The sequence below is a fragment of the Heptranchias perlo genome, chromosome 1 (assembly GCF_035084215.1).
Source record: "Heptranchias perlo isolate sHepPer1 chromosome 1, sHepPer1.hap1, whole genome shotgun sequence".
Lineage (NCBI taxonomy): Eukaryota > Metazoa > Chordata > Chondrichthyes > Hexanchiformes > Hexanchidae > Heptranchias > Heptranchias perlo.
Window position 1 is genome coordinate 98,326,842 of NC_090325.1, and position 20,677 is coordinate 98,347,518.

Sequence of the window (20,677 nt, forward strand, 5' to 3'; positions counted from 1 at the left end):
TGGTAGGTTCAGAAGAGATTTTATGATATTGAGAGGGATAGCAAGACAAATCTAGCTTAAATCAGTCTGCATATAAGACTGCAGAAGGACAAAGTAACAATACCATCTGGAGGAGCTATCCAAATTGTTAGGCCTGGAAAGCCTGGAGCATGTGGCAAAATCCAAAATAGATCTGCTAATGGGTCCACTAGCTGATGATGGTTTGCAGAGTGCACTAAAAGATATCTTAGACCTGAGACCAAGGCATAGGGAGCATTAGGTACAGAGGCCAGGTGCACACCTTCAAACTGAGAATGTTGGAACACCATTGTCATGTACACAATGTAATGTACATTGTGAACAGATTATGGCCACCATACACACCATGGTGGGAGAGAAATTGGGCAGATGGAAAAATTCAATTCAGGGAATCCCTGCATCTCACTAATTAGTATCTCCAGCTCTGCCATCAATATGTTGGAACAAAGATGGATGAAATGGAAACCCCATTGACCCATGGGCTAAACAACAAAGGGACATTGTTCCACAATGCTCTGAGCGCTGTTAACAGTATGGATATGAAATTATCTAAGACAGAAAGCAGAGAGTAGTGGTGAACAGTTATTTTTCAGACCAGGGGGGAAGTAGGGGTCGGTATTGTTCTTTTTGATATATATTAATGACCTGGACTTGGCTATACAGGGCAAAATTTCAAAGTTTGGAGATGACTCAAAGCTCAGAATTTTAGTAAACAATGTGCAAGATAGAAGCATACTTCAGTAGGACATAGACAGACTGATGAAATGGGCAGACTCATGGCCGAAGCAATTTAATGCAGAGAAGTGTGAAGTGATACATTTTGGTAGGAAGAATGAGGAGAGGCAATCTCAACAAAATGATACAATTTTAAAGGGGGTGCAGGAACAGAGACATCTGGGAGTCTATGTACAAAAGTCTTTGAAGGCGATAGGACAAGTTGAGAAGGCTGTTAAAAAAGCATTCGGGATTCTTGGCTTTATGAACAGAGGCATAGAGTGCAAAAGCAAGGAAGTTATACTAAACCTTATAAATCACTGGTTAGACGCCAGCTGGAGTACTGTGTTCAATTTTGGGCACCACACTTTAGGAAGTATGTCAAGGCCTTAAAGAGAAATTGTTTCCAGTGGCAGAAGGGTCAGTAACCAGAGGACACAGATTTAAGGTAATTTGCAAAAGAACCAGAGGCATGATGAGACCTTTTTTTTAAAAAAATGCAGCAGGTTGTTATGATCTGGAATGCACTGCCTGAAAGGGTAGTGGAAGCAGATTCAATAATAACTTTCAAAGGGAACTGGATAAATACTTGAAGGGGAAAAATTTGCAGGGCTTTGGGGAAAGGGCAAGGGAATAGGACTAATTGGATAGGTCTTTCAAAGAACTGGCACAGGTATAATGGGACGAATGACCTCCATTATTCTATGATTCTAGTTATGCTCAACATGGGCTCTATTGTACAAGAAATCCTATAGTTACGGCTAGATAATGTTAGTGAAAGAATACATTGTAGTTTAAGTGAGGCATTTGTTCAGGCAGACCAGTGGCAGCTATGAGGAGATAGCTGCAACCAGTGGCCTCAGCAAGATACAACAGAGGCATAACATTAAAACTCACGTTCGCAGCCTGTCAGTAATACCATGCAGGCCTGGCCACAATTTTCAGGTGCCCATTGAAGGGCAGGGAACCCTTTGTGTTGACTATTCAAGGCATCTTTACCTTGATACCCAACTATCTGAGTGCTGCTGATCACTTCTTATGAACTATCTGAAGCTCCACAGTTAGATTTGCCACATTCCATCAATGGTACTGCTACTAACAAAGTACCATAAAAGGGCATCACTAGAGTTACATATTCACAGGGTGAGCAGAAGTGCACAGCTTTCACAAGAGGAGACCACAATATACATCTGGTTAGCACATATTTCACTGATGCAAAAAACAATGCCCAGGAAATCCATGGGCTAGCAATACTGGCAATTATGCCAGGATCACATCTACCAGTGCTCTCTACTGCTGACCCCATCACAGTATGCAGGATCAAGGGGATGTTAATTTATTTACATGTCCTTGTTGAGGGCCTGTGTGCATTTAGGGTACTTGCCTTGTGCAACAGCCTCAATTTACAGTATAGGTGCCTGGGCTGGGGATGGGAGATGTTCCATAGGAAACTATTTGATGTTGCCCCTTACGAAGAGGGCCGCACTAAAAAATGTTAAAAATTTAAATACCTGCCTCCTCTTCAGGGGCCAAGATGTGGAGATGCCGGTGATGGACTGGGGTTGACAATTGTAAACAATTTTACAACACCAAGTTATAGTCCAGCAATTTTATTTTAAATTCACAAGCTTTCGGAGATTTTCTCCTTCCTCAGGCAAATGTTTCAAGATCTCCTTGAAGCCTACGCATTTATACATATTGAACAATAATACATGGTGTTTACAGACTGCCCCTGGCCAAGGTCTTGATCCCAGCCTGGAACCCCAGGTGAGCTCCACCTCTACCATGGAGGGGGCTGGTATTCCTGTTCTCACTAGGCATATTAGTGCCAAAGATAGGCCGAGTCCCTTTGAAGGCCAAGATCATGAGAACTCCTGACATATCTCCAATCAGATCTACAACCCCAGTTAACTACTGTAATTGCTTTATCTGATATTTTTGCCAATCCATTTCCAATGTTGGGAACATGAGTTAGAAAGTTCTGATCACTGTTCCCATCAAACAAAGCTGTCAGCTCATGCACTTTATTAGCTTCCAGGTGTCATTCTGCCACTGAAAAAATCTTCCAACGTGTAGCATTTTCTCCCCATTGTGTTAAAACAATTTCCTTTTACCTTGGTGACCTGAGGTTGAATTTAAAAGGAGCCTATTTTTGGCAATCTGTTTTTCTGACAACTGACAAGGATTCTGTTGCATTTTAGAGGAGTCAAGACAATATAAATCCAGCTCCCAGCATATACAGAAATAAAGTAGACATCACAAACATCATAAAATTCACCCAAAGTTTCCTTATGGCAGACTGGGAGAATGAAGAATGTGAGAACTGAAAATGGAAATGTCACATGTGTTTTTCTTTATATACTGGAGTATAGGCAAGACAATTTGTAAGAATACTAAATTCCATAGCGTTCCAAACCGGCTGTGATTTCTGGTTAGTACATATCAGCTATCACTTAGAAAAAGTGAAATCTCTGCCCTTATGCAATTCCCACTGTGAAATCAAGGGACATTTGAATTGAAGTTCACTGATTCAGAACATAAAATAGAACTAACAAGATGTAGTCAGAAGCTCTACGTAAAGTCCTAAAGGGCCTGAGGAACCTGCAGGTGCAGAATTATGCCAGCTGTGAGAAACTTCTGAAAATAAGGATGAACATTCAACCCAACGTTTGGTTTTCCCTCAACTTCAAAGGGCCCAAAGCTCGAATCATTTCAATTCCAATTGGAAGTCTGTACAAAAAAAAAAATGCATACTCATAGCTCATTAGGGTAACAAAGAATGATACTGATCTTTGTTAACCAGATGAATGGAAATCAGTGGCATTGGGCATGGAGTCCTCCTCTGGGCCCCACTAGAAAAGTCCAGGGGCTCGAATTTAGCAGGCCTGCGGGTTCCCAGCGGGTGGTCCTCCGGGAGCGTCGAAAACGCGGACGGCTAATTGTGTGCGTCCCCCACGCGATCGCGGGATAATTGGACCCATTAAGCCCTGCTTCCGGGTTCTGCGCTCCCCAGCTGCGTGCCGGCCGGCTGCGCATGCGCAGTACCGTCGACGCGATGTAGGAGCTCCACTTAAAGGGGCAGTCTCCCAAAGCCCCTCCTGCTGCAAGCAAGAGGTCTGGGAGAATGGCTCAACAAAGGGGAAAGGCTGCGCCCCGTTTTTCAGATCTGGCACTACAGCTGATGCTGGAGGGAGTGAGGAGGAGGAGGGAAACACTCTTCCCAGAAGATGGGCGCAAGTTCCCTGCCGCCGCAACCAGGAAGGCATGGGCAGAGGTGGCGGCGGAGGTGAGCAGCAGGGGCAACACCCCAAGGACTTGGGAGCAGTGCCGCAAGCGCTTCAATGACCTGACTAGGTCTGGCAAGGTGAGTACACCAACGCACCCTCCCACATCCCGTCCCCACCATCACGCCAAGCAGATCACAACCCCCTCCTGCACAGCCACCACTGCGCTCCATCAGCAATCCTCACAGCCACTCATTCACCATCCTCGCCGTGCACGCAAGTACCCACCGTCCCTGACCCCACCCGAACACTACCACACACCCCAATCCCCATGCAATGGGATGGGCACGTGGCCCACGCGTCCTCCCATCCGTTCCGCGCCACGCTCAACCCAACCACACCGATGCTCGATGCGTCTCACGATGCAAGACGCACCCACTCACACATCTGTGTTTTGCCTTCACAGGAGAAGAGAAGCAAGAACAATAGGGAAAGGGCACGCACCGGAGGTGGGCCGCCGCAAGTGGTGGAGCTCACCGACGCAGAGGTGGAGGCGCTCGACCTCGCCCGCACGCGACATTGCCTGTCGGTGGCCGATGGCGAGTGTGTCGCTGCCGAAACGGCCGGTAAGGGAAAGCTGACACTCAACACCCATGATCGCGAGTTACTGTCTCATCACCTGCCATCAGGCGCACTGTCAAGTTAGTCCACATGCCTCAAAGTGCCCTCTGTTCTCTTGCAGGTCCGTCTTTGGGTCAAGCGAGCGTGGAGGGCGATTCCTCAGAGGACATGGCGGTCTCTGAGGGTGCATCGTCACATCAGAGCCAACCATCCACCAGCGCAGAGACACGCACCTCGGTGGGTCCCCCTCGCCAACTAGTTGGGGTAGCACTTGGTGAGTCACTGCGCACGAGTGAGCATGAGCAGACCCTGGTGGCAGGGGCAGCCGCGGAGGGTCCGCGACGGAGGGAGCACTCATCTCCAGGCTCTGCTCAGCCGGACCCAGATGCTGAACCCAGGGGGCCACCAGTGAAAAGGAGAGTCGTCGAGGGCCACCAGCTAATTGCTGACGTACTGGGAGAGGTGCCGCGCGCATTGTCCACAATAGCGCAGGCGATGGAGGAGTCCACCTCCTGCATGTGGGCATTGGTGGCGCAGGCACAGGAGGGTACCGGCGACACAGTGTCGCGGGTAGGTGTGGGACTGTCTGCGGTGGAGGACAGGCTGGCCTCCCTCGAGCGTCACGCACAGCTCCAGATCGATTCCTTGCAGGCCCTCACAACGTCTGTACGGATTCAGGGTGAGCAACATTCCAACGCCACCAACAGGCTGAGGGATACACTAGGGGTGGCCTTGCAAGGCCTCACACATGCCATCCAAACTGCCGTCCAGCAGGGTGGAAGGGGTGATGTGGGCCGAGGCCAAGAGAGGGATGATGGTGACCGGGGACATGGAAGCGGGGACGCCTCTCAAGGCGTCCCCACGTCCCACCCGTCGCCCACCTCTCAACCAGTACCCGCAATGGTGCCTCCTCTCCAGGTGGCCGAGTCTGCCCCTGCCCCGGTGCAGGAGGAGCAGTCTGTGGAGGTGCCCTCACGGGCACCGAAACCCAGGGGCCGTCCGCCAAAAGCATCTACCCGGTCAAGGCAAGAAGACGAGCAACCTGCCACTACCTCTGCTGGAGCCACAGGGGTAGCACCACGTAGGGGTTCCCGGAAAAGAATTGCAAAGGCCTTATAATCACAAAGGGAATACACCAGGGTGTTTATTATTTTGTACTTTGTTTCTTATATAATGTCACATTCCAGATATTAAATAGTCTATTCTCACCACTCCTGCCACCTCTCGTCCATTCTTCCGCGGCTTGTGCAATAGTTGCGTTCCGTGGAGGCCATCATGACGGCGAACACCTGCTGCCACCCATTGGGCACACTGCTGTGGGTGCAGGATTACTGGCAGCACTCTTCAGTGGAGGGGGCTGCTATGGCCGCTCGCATGTGCAGGTGAGGAGATGCGAGCGCCTCGCAGTGTCTGACTCTAGGAGAACCGTTGACGTATGAGTGCGTCCCTGGCCCGGCGACCATCCCGGTGAGTCGCGGCTCGGCGCATGGGTCGTCCAACATCCTCGGGCGCGTCCTCCTCCTCCGCCTCCTCCTCCTCCGCCTCCTCCTCCTCCTCCTCCTCCTCCTCCTCGCCCTCGCCTTCCTCAATGTGGGTGGCGGGTGTGGATGGGGCCTCCTCCAGCGGCACCCCTCTCTGTTGGGCCATGTTGTGCAGGGCACAGCAGATAACTATGATTCGTCCCACTCTGAATGGTGTGTATTGGAGCGCTCCCCCAGAACGATCAAGGCACCTGAAGCGCATCTTGAGAAGCCCTATGGTCTGCTCAATTGTAGACCTGGTAGCAGTGTGGCTGTCATTGTACCGACGCTCCGGCTCGGTGATGGGGTTCCTCAGAGGTGTCATGAGCCACGTGTGGAGGGGATACCCCTTGTCGCCAAGGAGCCAGCCGTTGCCGGCGTTGGGTGCCTGCAGGATGGGCGGGACGGCGGACTCCCTGAGGACGAAGGCATCGTGGCAGCTGCCGGGGTATCTGGCGCACACGTGTAGGAATCTCTGGCGGTGGTCACAGATGAGCTGGGCGTTCATGGAGTGATACCCCTTCCTGTTGATGAACAGCCCTGGCTCATGCGGAGGTGCCCGTATTGCGATGTGGGTGCAGTCGATTACACCCTGCACCTGTGGGAAGCCGGCCATGGCATGGAATCCAACCGCCCTCTCCATCTGGCTGCGCTCGTCCATGGCGAAGTTGATGTAGTGGGAGGCCCTGCGGAACAACCCATCGGTGACCTGCCTTATGCACTTGTGTGCAGATGACTGACAGACCCCAGTGATGTCCCCGGTGGCACCCTGGAAGGAACCGGATGCGAAGAAGTTGAGGGCAGTGGTGACTTTGACGGCGACAGGTAAGAAGATGCTGCTTGGTCCATCAGGGAGCAGCTCGTCGTTAAGGAGGCTGCAGATGTCGGCGACTACCTGGCGATTGACTCTGAGCCTCCGTATGCACTGCTCCTCGGAGAGGTCCATGAAGCTGAGCCTCGCTCTGTACACCCTGTGCGGAGGGTAGTGCCTCCTGCGACGCATCTCTCTCTGCGGTTGCCCTCCCTCCTGCTGTGCAGGTGGGTGTGCCGCAGCACCGTGTTGGGGGGCCCCACCTCTCCGAGGCGGACGGCGTGGACTGCGAGGCTGCTGGGGCTGGTCATCCTGTTCGTCCTCCGACGATGTCAACGCACCACCCATCTGGCAGGTGTTGGTGTGAGGGGTTGTGCAGGGTAGGTGGGTGGGTCCTCGGACTGGGGCTGCGGTTTCGTGTCGGTCTGTCCTCTGGCTTGGCGGGGGTTGGTGGAGGGCAGGGGTTGCCCTATGTGACGCAGTGGCCTCCTGCGTGGGTGAGGGCTCTCCCCCGTGGAGCGCACCTTGGCACCTGCCACAGGCTGCTGGCTGCAACACGCCTGGTTTGAAGGGTCCTGTTTCCCCCAGTGTGGGAAACTGACTGCGTTGAACCTAAAATCCCACACTTCCTCTTTTGACAGCTGCTTCAGCTCATTAACTGACCACAACGAGCAAGTTAAGTGCTCTCAAGTGGAACCCCGCTGGCTTTAATTGCCTGCGGGATTCCCACCAGCGGGGCTTACGCGCGCAGCCCCGCACGTCAGCGCGGTACCCGGAAGTGGCCGGGATTTCGTCCGAATCCGGTCACGTGATCGGAGATCGGGATTTTCGGGGCCCCCCCGCTGGAAACCCGCAGGTAACCCGACCCTAAAATCGAGCCCCAGACCTCTGTTGCCCGGGCATTCCTCTTCCCCAGCCACAAGGCCTTTGTAACACTTCCCCTCTTGGTACCTTGCTGCCAGCAGCCTTCCTTTGGTGATGGTGAGGGGCCTCCAGTCAGCTGTCGCTTTCCACCCGAAATGTTGTGAGCGCCTAACCAGTGGCATTTAAATGGAACCCGGCAGTTAAAATCAGGCAGAACACTGACTAAGGCTTCCCGCAGAGAGTTCAAATCAGTCCGACTGTGTCCAGTTCTAAACCCCTCACATGGTAGGAAATATAAAGGATCAGAGGAGGGCTACTAGATTAGCTTTCATGATATGCTCTGGGAACTGGTTCTTTTTACTTTTGAAAAATGTAGACTTCAGGGAGACTTAATTGAAGTACTTAAAATGTTAAAGGGACAAGACTGTACACATGTGGACAGATTATTTGAATTAGGTAAGTTAGAGATAACAAGGGGACATATGTGCAAGTTATGTAAGCATAGAACTAGGTTAGATATCAAGAGTTTTTTCTTTTCCCACAGTATCATTGCATTCGGTTGCCGGCATATGCAATGGGTGCAAATTCATTGCAAACATCAAAAAGGGAGCTGGACAAGTTGCTGGAGGAGGCTGACATCACTGAGTACCAAAGGTAAGTAAGATATTGGATGATGTACACAGTGGTCATCGTTAGCTACTGAAGCTCAATTTTGATCGCCTTCGGTCGTCAGAGGAATTTCAGAGATTTTTTTTCCCTGAATCGGCCTAGGTTTTTAAAAAATGTTTTTTTTGCCTCTCCCAGGAGATTACAGGCTGTTGATGCACGGGGACCATTGCAGGTAGTGTTGTTTATTTGCAACACAGCTGAATGGGCCAAACTCGATAGACCAGCTGGTCTTTTCTGACTGTCCTTTAGGTATGTTCGTACAGCAAGTCAAAATTTGGTTCTTGCTCCTTCAAACAAATCTTACGCAAATGTGTTTACTAATCTAATTAAACTATTTCAACAATCTGATCATGTTGTTTAAGTATTTCAATAGAACTCCAAATTACAACACCTATGTGGTAGGTGAGTATTTTTCTGCAGACAAGCAAACAGAATGCCATTGAGTCTAATCTGGGAAAGTCAAAGTCATTAAGTAGGCCATATCGAGCATCAGTACGTAAGTATTGGAGGCCAGACTGAAAGGAGGAGAAGCCATTACGAGACCTTCTTCCTCCCCAGAGTTTCCTGGACCCTACAGTCACCAACCCCATGTCGACCCCAGGTGATGATACCTTGCCCCCCACTGAAGTTTCCCTGCCTGGCTATTATTTCCACCACCTGGTCCAACCAAACTGCCATGATGGCAGTGTGCTCTTATTATCAAATCTCTTAATCTCTCCCCCTACTCCTCTTGGCATCTTCTCCTTCTTTAAACATCTCATCTTGTTCCACCCCTCTCATCTTTAAAGTCCTCGTTCTCTGTTCTCACTCAAACCACACCAAGTTTAACATGAAGATATCCTCCCTCAGCCTCAGCACTGAGCAAATCCTTATCCTCGGTGATTTCAATTTCCGTCTCAACTCACCATACTCTCTCTCCTCTGAGTTCACTGCCCTCCTATTCTCCCTTAACCTCCCCCTCCGTATAAACCCTCCTACTCATATTCACAACCAACCCTCAACCCTACCATCTCCCATTGCCTCTCTATTCCCATTGTCTTGATCACCGACAAGGCCATCTCTGACCACTTCCTTGTATTCCTCACTACTCACATCTCCCTACCCACTTCTAACCCCACTTCCCTCTGCATCCATTCCTGGAAAAGACAATCCTCCAAGTTATTTTGAACTGAAATTTCAAACTCCCAACATCCATTAGCCACGATAATCTGCAGCTGTCAATCTATTCAACCTCTCCCCTGCCCCCTCCACCATCACCTCCAACAAGGAATGCAAGGAGCTCATGGACTACCTTGTCACTCCCCTCCTTAAAAAAAAATCATCCTCTACTCCTCTGTCCTTGCAAACAGCCCCATCCCCAACCTTCTTTTCCTCTCAAGTCCTTGAATGTGTTCTCACCTCTCAAATCTACTGCTGAAAAAAACTCATCCATGCTTTTGGCACCTCCAGGCTCAACTATTCCAATGCCCTCCTGGCCAGCCTCTTATTCTGCATCCCATGAACAATTTATTTTTAAAATGCTGAATGTTAAAAAGGAACAAAACCATGATGATGAATCCATTCTTTGAATTACGTTACTATTGCTTAGCTCCAATTAATGAACATGACTGTTTATTAGCTAGTTCTTATTGTATTGTTCAAAATATAGATATTTAGGTCACCTGGGTTTGTGATATTTCTCCTACTAGAAATGATTACTAAGTCATCTATGAGCAAAGTCTGCTACCTATGAAACCAACTGCATTTCTGAAATTAGAATGATGGCACAGCAATTGTAAGTCCACAGAGGCATCACTTGCCCACAGTTCTTTGCAGCACTGTCACAACTATGGGTCGATAATACATTAATGAAAGCAGTGCTCTAACTCGGAAAGAAAGGACTTTATTTATATAGCACCTTTCATGTCCTCAGGATGTCCCAAAGCACTTCACAGGCAATTAATTACTTTTGAAGTGTAGTCACTGTTTTGTAGGCAAATGTGGCAGACAATTTGCAAACTTCAAGGTCCCACAAACAGAACTCAGATGACCAGTGAATTTGTTTTGGTGCCTTTGGTTGTTGGATAAATGTTGGCCATTTGACAGTGGAAAGATTCCCCTACCCTTCTTCAAATAGTGCCATGGGACCTTTTATGTCCTCTTGAACAGGCAAGCAGGACCTCAGTTTAACATCTCATCTGCAAGAAAGCATCTCTAACAATGCAGCTTTCCCTCAGTACTACACAAAAGTATCAGCCTAGTTTTATATGTCCAAGACCCTGGAGTAGGCTTTGTACGCAACATGATCTTCAGCCATAGAGGCAAGAGTGCTGTCACTGAGCTAGGCTAACAATACAAGAAGGAAAGCAATAGATAGAGCAGAGAAAATCACAAGTTATACAATCAAACATGTTCTCTAGTTCAGTTTAGTTGCACATTTAAAAAAAAATCTATGAACATCTTTAGATTGTCACAAATCGAAGTCATCAAAAGTATTAAAAAGATGAGAAAAAATACTTTTGCAGTTACTGTAATCACAGAAAACTAGATAGTTCCTAATACTTATAGGGTCAGATATTCAAATAATCTGACTGACTAAGATGCAAAGTAATTCTCTGTTTTAAAAATTCATTCAAATGGTAACAATCAGTGCATTTCAGAAAAACAATTTAAAATTTGCATTTGTACCATGGCCATTCTACACAACTATAGTTTCTGTATTTAAGTGGTTCTGCCTTTGGAATGCAATTAGACTCAAATTATGTATAAATGCTTAACACATTTATGTGAAATTCCTTTCTATGCTATTTAAGTGAAGGTGTTAACCAATTTATTTTGGTCAATGCCTCCACTAAAGTAACAGGATGAAGAATTTCAGATGACTATGATGGTATCCCATTGTATAATATCAGAGGGTTTTTTGGTGACCTCTAACATTGGACAATTTGTGTTTATACTGCTGAGTTTTGGCAGAACCACCTAAAACCATTTTATTTCTGTTCTTTGTGTGTAGCAATGTAAATATTCCAGGTGTAACATGTTAACCAAATATTTAGATATCTGATACCAGAACTAGCATTTACTATTAATCAAATGATACCTGCCAACCACTATATTATTTGCATTGATAGACATGTCTACAAAACTCAAAAAGGGAAATCATTCCTTGTAACATTAACCAGTTTGTTAGAGATGAGGTAATGTGGTACTTTGGCATACTAATGTGATGAGTAGCAGAGTAGTAGGATGCAAATTTATGCTTTTTATTCTGTGTAGGTGGTATGTGGTTTTAACTGGGTAATCAGGGAGAGCCACCAAGTGAAGATGAGATCCTTTCCTAATGGGAGAGGGGGAAAATTCAATGGCATTAACCTCTACCATTCTTGCGTATGTCATCATAGCTCCTTACAGAGTAGCCATAGCAGAAGCCGGAGCAAAGATCGTCTGTTCTCTTGGCTGGAGAATGGTGCATTGCAAGGTGATTAAAAGTAAGGAGAAGGCTCCACAATAAGTAGCTGAGCTATACAGGTCTTCAAGGTCCTAGATTTATTCCTTGTCTAGTGCTGAGTTAGGTGATCTGGGTTCTACAATTGGCTCACCCCCCTGGGTTGAAAGGAGTAAAATTGACCAAGGTTCTCACTCCTGATTGCTGTCAAGTAACTCCTGCTAGAAGTACACATTTGTGGACATTGGATGAAGACAACATGATGATTGGCGATGATGCCCTCAACTGTCAAATAGTTTGTCAACACTTGCTGTCATGGTTCACATATGAACAACGGCCACTTGGCTAGAGTACTGGAAGGCAAACACATATGAAATTGTACCTCAGTAAGGAGGAAATTAGGTATATTTTCAACTTGCCACACAGGCGTCAATCTGGCATTGTCGACTGATCGCCCGCTATTGAAACTTCCCGATTTTCATTTCTGTGGAAAGAAAATTTGGTCACTTTCTGTAACGGGCAGCTGATCCGCAATGCCAATTTTATGCCCGAGTGACAAATTGAAAATGTACCCAATATCTTTAAAGGCAATGGGAAGAAAATTGACAGAATGATTTAAAAAAAGGAAAAAAAAGGACTCATAAGATGATGAAATAAAAAAGGGAATCAAGCATTGAGTATTCAGAAGGGAGAAATGAATAATAGAAGCTTGAGCCCCAAAATTACACCATGGGATACTGACGTAAGAATGCATATAACAATTGTCTGAAATTTCTCTGCTATTTTAGTGAAAGTGTTGCCCCATTCATTTTAAAAGGTATAATGCCTCTGCTAAAATAATGGAGAGGGGAATTTCAGGTGAGTCCATTAAGTTTTCATACGCTAGTACCCCAGGTACAAATTCCAGCTTCTTAACCTTTTGACCTGCTAAAGTTGGGTGTATATTTACAGTCATATACCATTTTAAAGGTATTCTGGTTATTGGGGTAATTTTAACTTTTGACGATAGTGTAAAACGAGCGATATCGGATCAGCCACCTATTATGCATCCCTCTCAATCTTCCTTGAAGCTGCCAAGGTCCAATTTCACAAACTATATGAACTTGTAAAACTGCTTACGTAGGAATTAATTTAAATAAGTAACTACACTTGCCCAGGGAGATTTAGGTTCACTGTCGTTCAATTGGTTCCCTTGTACAAAGTGACACCGATATCAGACTGAATGGCTAATTCTCTTCTAATGTTAATTAATATGAAGATCTTTTTCATATGTAATACTTTTCGTCAATGCACTTGATGTCTTCATATGAATGATTGTCATAAAGAAAACCCCCCAAAAGCTCTAAGAGAAATTTTAACCTATGGAAGTTCAGTTGAGAGAAAAACTTTCATCTTCTATTTATGGAATAAGTGCAACTCTAAAAGTATCTGAGTGTTTTTAGATAGGAAGGTGCCAGATGTCAAAAGCAAAACCTGAGTTCATTCAACAAGGATCATAACGGAAAGCTGTTAAGTGATTACTGTCATGGAATGTGACCTCTGGGTCAATGATTCAATCTGTTACTGCTGCTAACCTTTTATATGCTAACAGTTTTCTTCCTCTGAGACAAAAAGCACTTGTGAGATAATAGTAAATGGAGAGACATGAAAGATAAGAGAGAGGGAAGTAATGAAATCATGAATAGAAAATGGAGGGGAGTAAGTGAACAAATTAATGAAAACAGATGAAACAAAGACAAGGAGATATAAAAACAAGATAGATGAAGAAACATCAGTGTTGATTGAGAAAAGCTTATAGAACTACTTACAGCTGTTTTTTCTTTAAAATGTTTCAAAAGTATTTCACTAACATTTTGATAGAAAACTACATAACACACCTATGAAACAAATATCCAGGTTTGCTCATGAGAAGGGCATCAGTTCTGATTACAAGATTTAGTAGCTCAAAAACAGTGAGGGAACAGTAAAGTGAGCAGAGCCCTGATTTGTTCAGGTATAGTCCTCTGGTGGGGTAGTCCAGAACAAGGGGGCATAACCTTAAAATTAGAGCGAGGCAGTTCAGGGATGATGTCAGGAAGCACCTCTTCACTTCTTGACACAAAGGGTAGTGGAAATCTGGAACATTCTCCCCCAAAAAGCGTTGGGGCTAGGTCAATTGAAAATTTCAAAACTGAGATTGATAGATTTTTGATAGGCAAGGGTATTAAGGGTTACGGAACCAAGGCGGGTAAATGGAGTAAAATGCAGATCAACCATGATCTAATTGAATGGCAGAAAAGGCTCGAGGGGCTGAATGGTCTACTCCTGTTCCTATTGTTCACTACGTTGTGTTGTTGCTTCAACTAAACACTTTGGAAGGTTCAGGTTTAGAACTTAGAATGCAAGTATGACAAGTAGGACTGGATTTTCCTCCCACCAGAGGGGGGTTGGAGCAAGACTTCCACTGCCACTCTGACCCTGCCATGAACCTAACCAGTCTTCCTGTGTTGGGGCTCATTAATCAGTCAAGATGGACTCCCGGCGGGATCTCTGTCGCCAAGAGGAAGCCCAGCACTGCCAATGAGGAAAATGTGCACAACACAGCCAAGAAAAATCCAGTCCATATAGTTCACACCTCATCATTCAAAGTCATTTTTGAGCTAAAAAAACTGAATCAACTAATAATTTGAACTAAGTAATACAAATAACACAGGAAAGTGAGAATTTAATATTTTTTGTTACTTATCAGATCGTTAGAATTAAGCAACTTTGAATTTAGAGAAGTAGACAGTATTTAATGCATACTGTGAATGTGAGCTGAAATGACTCCATTGTGTTAGTTCAGGATAATTTAAATAATTACATACTTTTTTCAATTTGGACAATTTCAGGTTTGGGTCAAACTTTTCCTTTAAAAATGGCAATATATAATTGAGTTTATCACTACATAAAAGGAAGCTGCTTGTTTGAGCTTCAAACTGATGTTACTGCATCTAAAAAAACTGTCTATTCACTTTCCTTTTTTTTTGACCAAGACATGTTGACACATGAATGCCTAGATACAGATTATATTTATTGTTATCCCGTGTCTGCATTTCTAGCCATATTCTCTTCCCTGTTTTGATAAAATATATACATTTAATCTTGTGTGAGTGCATGTGTCTCCTTGTCATAAGACCTATTGTGCTGCTGTTCTGCAATAGAGTCCCTTCATTCTATTTCCTCTGAATATATTTGTAAGTTTGGTGTTGGATGCCATGTGTCACTCACTACGTAGGTAGCCCTTGTGTTTGAGAAGCAATGTTAGATACATCTGTGATCTTCTATTCAATTGTATACAGTCACTGGGGTTAATAATGGATCTGACCTTATGTTCAACTATATAATGGGTGATTGATATCTCATTTAGATGCATTAAAAAAACAAGCTTTTAAATTTGACAATGTGTCAATGTTATAATTAAAATAAAAATTAGTGAAGTATTGATGCGGGTCTCACTGCACGTCACTAATCACTCAGACGAGGGTGGATTGATTAGGGAAAGCCAGCACGGATTTGTTAAAGGCAAATCATGTTTAACTAACCTGATAGAGTTTTTTGATGAGGTAACAGAGGGTAGATAAGGGCAATGCAGTTGATGTGTATATGCACTTTCAAAAGGTGTTTGATATAGTGCCGTACGGTAGGTTTATCACCAAGATTACAGCCCATGGAATAAAGAGGGCAGTAGCAACATGGATGCAGAATTGGATGAGTGATATATCTTGAGGACTAGAGTACAAGGGGGCAGAAGTTATGCTGCAGCTATACAAAACCCTGGTTAGACCGCACCTGGAGTACTGTGAGCAGTTCTGGGCACCGTACCTTCGGATGGACATATTGGCCTTGGAGGGAGTGCAGCGTAGGTTTACTAGAATGATACCCGGACTTCAAGGGTTAAGTTACGAGGATAGATTACACAAATTGGGGTTGTATTCTCTGGAGTTTAGAAGGTTGAGGGGTGATCTGATCGAAGTATAAGATATTAAGGGGAACGGATAGGGTGGATAGAGAGAAACTAGTTCCGCTGGTTGGGGATTCTGGGAGTAGGGGGCACAGTCTAAAAATTAGAGCCAGACCTTTCAGGAACGAGATTAGAAAACATTTCTACACAGAAAGGGTGGTAGAAGTTTGGAACTCTCTTCCGCTAAATTTAAATCTGAGATAGATAGCTTTTTGGCAACCAAAGGTATTAAGGGATATGGGCCAAAGGCAGGTATATGGAGTTAGATCACAGATCAGCCATGATCTTATCAAACGGAAGAGCAGGCACGAGGGGCTGAATGGCCTACTCCAGTTCCTATGACAGGAAACAGAGTAGTGGTGAACAGTTGTTTTTCGGACTGGAGGGAGGTGTACAGTGGTGTTCCCCAGGGTTCGGTGCTGGGACCACTGCTTTTCTTGATATATATTAATGACTTGCACTTGGGTGTACAAGGAACAATTTCAAAATTTGCAGATAACACAAAACTTGGAAGGGTAGTAAACAGTGAAGAGGATAGTGATAGACTTCAAGAGGATATAGACAGGCTGGTGTGGCATGGGCGGACACGTGGCAAATGAAATTTAACGTAGAAAAATGCGCAGTGATACATTTCGGTAGGAAGAATGAGGAGAGGCAATATAAACTAGAGGGCACAATTGTAAGAGATCTGGGGGTATATGTGCACAAATTGTTGAAGGTGGCAGGGCAGGTTGAGAAAGTGGTTAAAAAAGCGTACAGGATCCTGGGCTTTATAAATAGAGGCATAGGGCTCAATTTTAAACTTAAATTGCAGGGGGGCTCTGAAAATTGTGGAAATGCAGAGCGGGTTCGGAAGCTGGCTCCAACCCACTGACTTCCGAATTCCCTACAGACGCACCTGTGTGCGCGCGGGCTCCCGGAAGTCCCGCCGGCAATTAAAGCTGGCGGGATGAAAGTTAAAGAACCAAATGTACCTCATTGAGGTACGCAAGGCACTTTATTTGTGACATATTAGGTAGTTAGAACGATTTTTTAAACTTAACTAGGCGGCTTTCCCACAGCTTCTGATTCATGGTCAGGCAAAACGAAACAAAATAAATTAAATAACAAACCATTACACAAAATCAACCTACCTTTCCAGCCTGCTCCAATATCTCCTCCTCCGATCTCCACCCACCCCCGATCTTCCTTTCCAGTGCCGGATGACGTCTCGCTCTCTCTCTTTTCCTCCCCCCTCCCACATCAACGTTGCAGCTGCTGCCGGCAGCCAGCTCGTCAATCAGGCTGGCTGGAAAGAACTTTAATCACTATCAATTATGTTGTGATCGCATCAGAAACGGTAAGTTTTTTTAAAAATTTGGATTTGCCACGCGCACCTTTACTCCCCCCCCCCCCCCACCCCCGCCAACCTGCCACCTTTTCAAAATTGAACCCATAGAGTACAAAAATAAGGAAGTCATGATGAACTTTTATAAAACACTGGTTCAGCCACAACTGGAGTATTGTATCCAGTTCTGAGTACTACACTTCAGGAAAGATATGAAGGCCTTAGAGAGGGTGCAGAAGAGATTTACTAGAAAGATTCCAGGGATGAGGGACTTCAGTTACGTGGATAGACTGGAGAAGCTGGGGTTGATCTCCTTGGAACAGAGAAGGTTGCGAGGAGATTTGATAGACGTATTCAAAATCATAACGGGTCTAGACAGAGTAGATAGAGGGAAACTTCCTATTAGCGGAAGGGTCAAGAACCAGAAGGCATAGATTTAAAGTGATTGGCAAAAGAATCAAAGGTGACATGAGGAAAAAAAAATGTTTACACACGGCGAGTGGTTAGGATCAGGAATGCACTGCCGGAGGTGGTGGAGGCAGATTCAATCATGGCCTTCAAAAGGGAACTGGATAACTACTTGAAAGTAAAAAAATTTGCTGGGCTACGGGGATAGGGCAGGGGAGTGGGACAGCTGGATTGCTCTTAGATAGAGCCGGAGTGGACTCGATGGGCCAAATGACCTCCTTCCAATGATTCTCTGATCCATTTAGTAAATTCAACACCACCTCATTTATAAAATATGATTAATATATTTTTAGGTTGTACATCTTTATTACATCAACTTTTTCCACAACTTTAATCTGTGGACTCAATTTTAACACAACCATTTTGGTGGCCGGTGCCACTGCCTGTATATTGCCTCCAAAATGGTTGCAGTGCTAGCATTTCAATTTTTGTGTGTTAAAACTTTGTTGTGCTGGTTGGAGATTGTTTCAGAGATTATTGCATGTTTGAATTTTTAGATTTTATTTTGCTTTTTTTTAAAAAAACATCTGCATTTTTGCTTTCTTTCGGTTTGCATGTTTTTCCATATCTCAACATTTCAGGAGCTTAAGACTCATTTTAGCACGCTTACCTACTGAATGAGTTCCTCTGGGAATACCTTGTCCTCATGGAGCTAGAGGATGAGGAATAGTTGCAGGGGAATGAATAAAGGCAGAAGAGACTGCTACTGATTCAGTAGTGTAGCCATAAAGAAGTCTTCAGCTAAGTCTAACAGACAACATTTTGAGTAAATTTAATAACATATCCATGCAAAAGGAGTCCTGACCACATATACCCAAAGAACTGGCTCGTGCACATAATGATCCTTTACCTAACAACATCTACTCTTAAATTACTCCGTGCATTGATGGTTTTCAGAAAGCAGCATTTTTTAATGCAGGCTTGGGATGGCACCAACCCTGGAACATGGCAGCTGGAAGGTGGCTTTGAGCTGGTCCTCTGGGCAATAAGTTTCTGCTCCTCTCTCCACATCCTCCTTCTCACTCATGTTGTGTACCTCACATACGAATTAAGAGCTGGAGTAGGCCATTCGGCCCCTCGAGCCCACTCTGCCATTTGAAAAGATCATGGCTGATCTGATTGTGATCTCAACCCTACTTTCCCGTCGACCTACTATAATCTTTGACTCCCTTGTTAATCAGGAATCTATCTAACTCAGCCTTAAAAATATTCAGTGACCCTGCCTCCACCGCTCTCTGGGGAAGGGAGTTCCACAGACTCACGACCCTCAGAAAAAAATTCTCCTCATCTCCATCTTAAATGGGAGGCCCCTTACTTTTAAACTGTGGCCCCTAGTTCTTGTCTCTCCCACAAGTGGAAATATCCTCTCAACATCTACCCCTTCTAGTCCCCTCAGGATCTTATATGTTTCAATGAGATCACCTCTCATTCTTCTAAACTCCAGTGTATACAGGCTCAACTTGTTCAACCTTTCCTCATAAGATAACCCCCTCATCCCAGGAATCAGTCGAGTGAACCTTCTCTGAACCGCCTCCAAAGCAATTATGTCCTATCTTAAATAAGGAGACCAAACTGCACACAGTATTCTAGATGCGGTCTCACCAATGCCCTGCACAACTGTAGCAAAACATCTCTACTTTTATATTCCATTCCCTTTGCAATAAATGACAACATTCCATTTGCCTTTCTAATCACTTGCTGTACCTGCATACTAACTTTTTGAGATTCATCTATTAGGACACCCAGATCCCTCTGCACCTCAGAATTCTGCAATCTCTCTCCATTTAAATTTACTGCTTTTCTATTCCTCCTGCCAAAGTAGACAAGTTCACTTTTTCCCACATTATACTCCATCTGCCAAAATTTTTGCCCACTCACTTAACCTATCTATATCCCTTTGCAGACGTCTTGGGCTCGATTTTCGAACCCCCGATTGGGTGCTGTCGTGGTGGGGGGGCTGCGAAAACCAGGGATTCCCGGGGCGGGTCCGGAGCCCGGCTCCAACCCGCCCAATTCCAGGCTCCCCAGTGACGCACTGACATGCGCCCACAGCCCCCACATGTGGGACTCCCACCGGCAATTAAAGCCGGCGGGGTGCCACTTAAAGTACTTAAACAGATACTTCAGGTCGTTTACAGACCTGATATTTTAGGAGGGCTGGGATTTTGAAATTAACTGTGACTGTTTCCCGTATTGGGGGAAACACTCCTAGTTCAAATGGACGTGTTGCAGCCATCAGTGTGTGGCAGCTGCAAAGGTCCATTTGACGGGGGTGGGGGGGGTGGCGGGGAGGCACTCACTCATTGCAGGAGGCCACTCTGTCACTTTGGACAAAGTTTGGCCTCCACCACCCTCGTCCTAACTGTAAAATTCACAAACTTGCACACTTACCCCGGTGTCCAGACACATTTACTTACCTTGCGGACCCCCTCAAATGTACATCTTCCGGATGGGGGCCGCCGTAGCTGCAGTCATGACCTCCTCGGAGGGTGAACAGCATCGCCAGCCTCGCCGGCCACGCCATCCACCTCTGATACGTGCCACAACACAATGCTGTGACACATCCACCTGCACAGCGTCGCAGAGGGCACTACCCTCGCCACAGGGTCTACAGACAGAGGCTCAGCTTCCTGGACCTCTCTGAGCAGCAGTGCACACGGAGGCTCAGAGTCACTCGACATCTAGTCGTGGACATCTGCAACCTCCTTCATGCCAAGCTACTCCCGGCTGGCCAGAGCGCCATCTTCTTACCTGTTGCTGTCAAAGTCACCACTGCCCTCAACAACTTCTCTTCCGCATCCTTCCAGGGTGCCATCGGGGACATCGCCGATGTCTCTTAGTCGTCTGCACAAAAGAGCCCTGCAAGTACACTTACACCCACTCTGCAGTGACACAAAGGGTGGCATCAAGTGTGCGTGTTCATGGTGAACCCCATGAAAGGGACCTATTCCACAAGCCAGTCAAGAATCGGCAAGACATGGCAGTAGTGGTGATAATAACAATATATTTGTTTTCTTTCACATGCACAATAAATA

At 45.7% G+C, this 20,677-nt stretch overlaps 1 long non-coding RNA gene across 2 annotated transcripts in view; it reads left to right on the forward strand.

The window, feature by feature from the left end:
• The window catches only part of LOC137335142 (uncharacterized), a 78,234-nt gene that overhangs the window by 17,261 nt on the left and 40,296 nt on the right, over positions 1 to 20,677 (forward strand). For both annotated transcript variants that reach the window (XR_010966348.1, XR_010966354.1), the window contains exon 3: positions 8,317 to 8,426. This is a non-coding gene — a long non-coding RNA (uncharacterized lncRNA). The remainder of the gene's footprint in view (positions 1 to 8,316; positions 8,427 to 20,677) is intronic.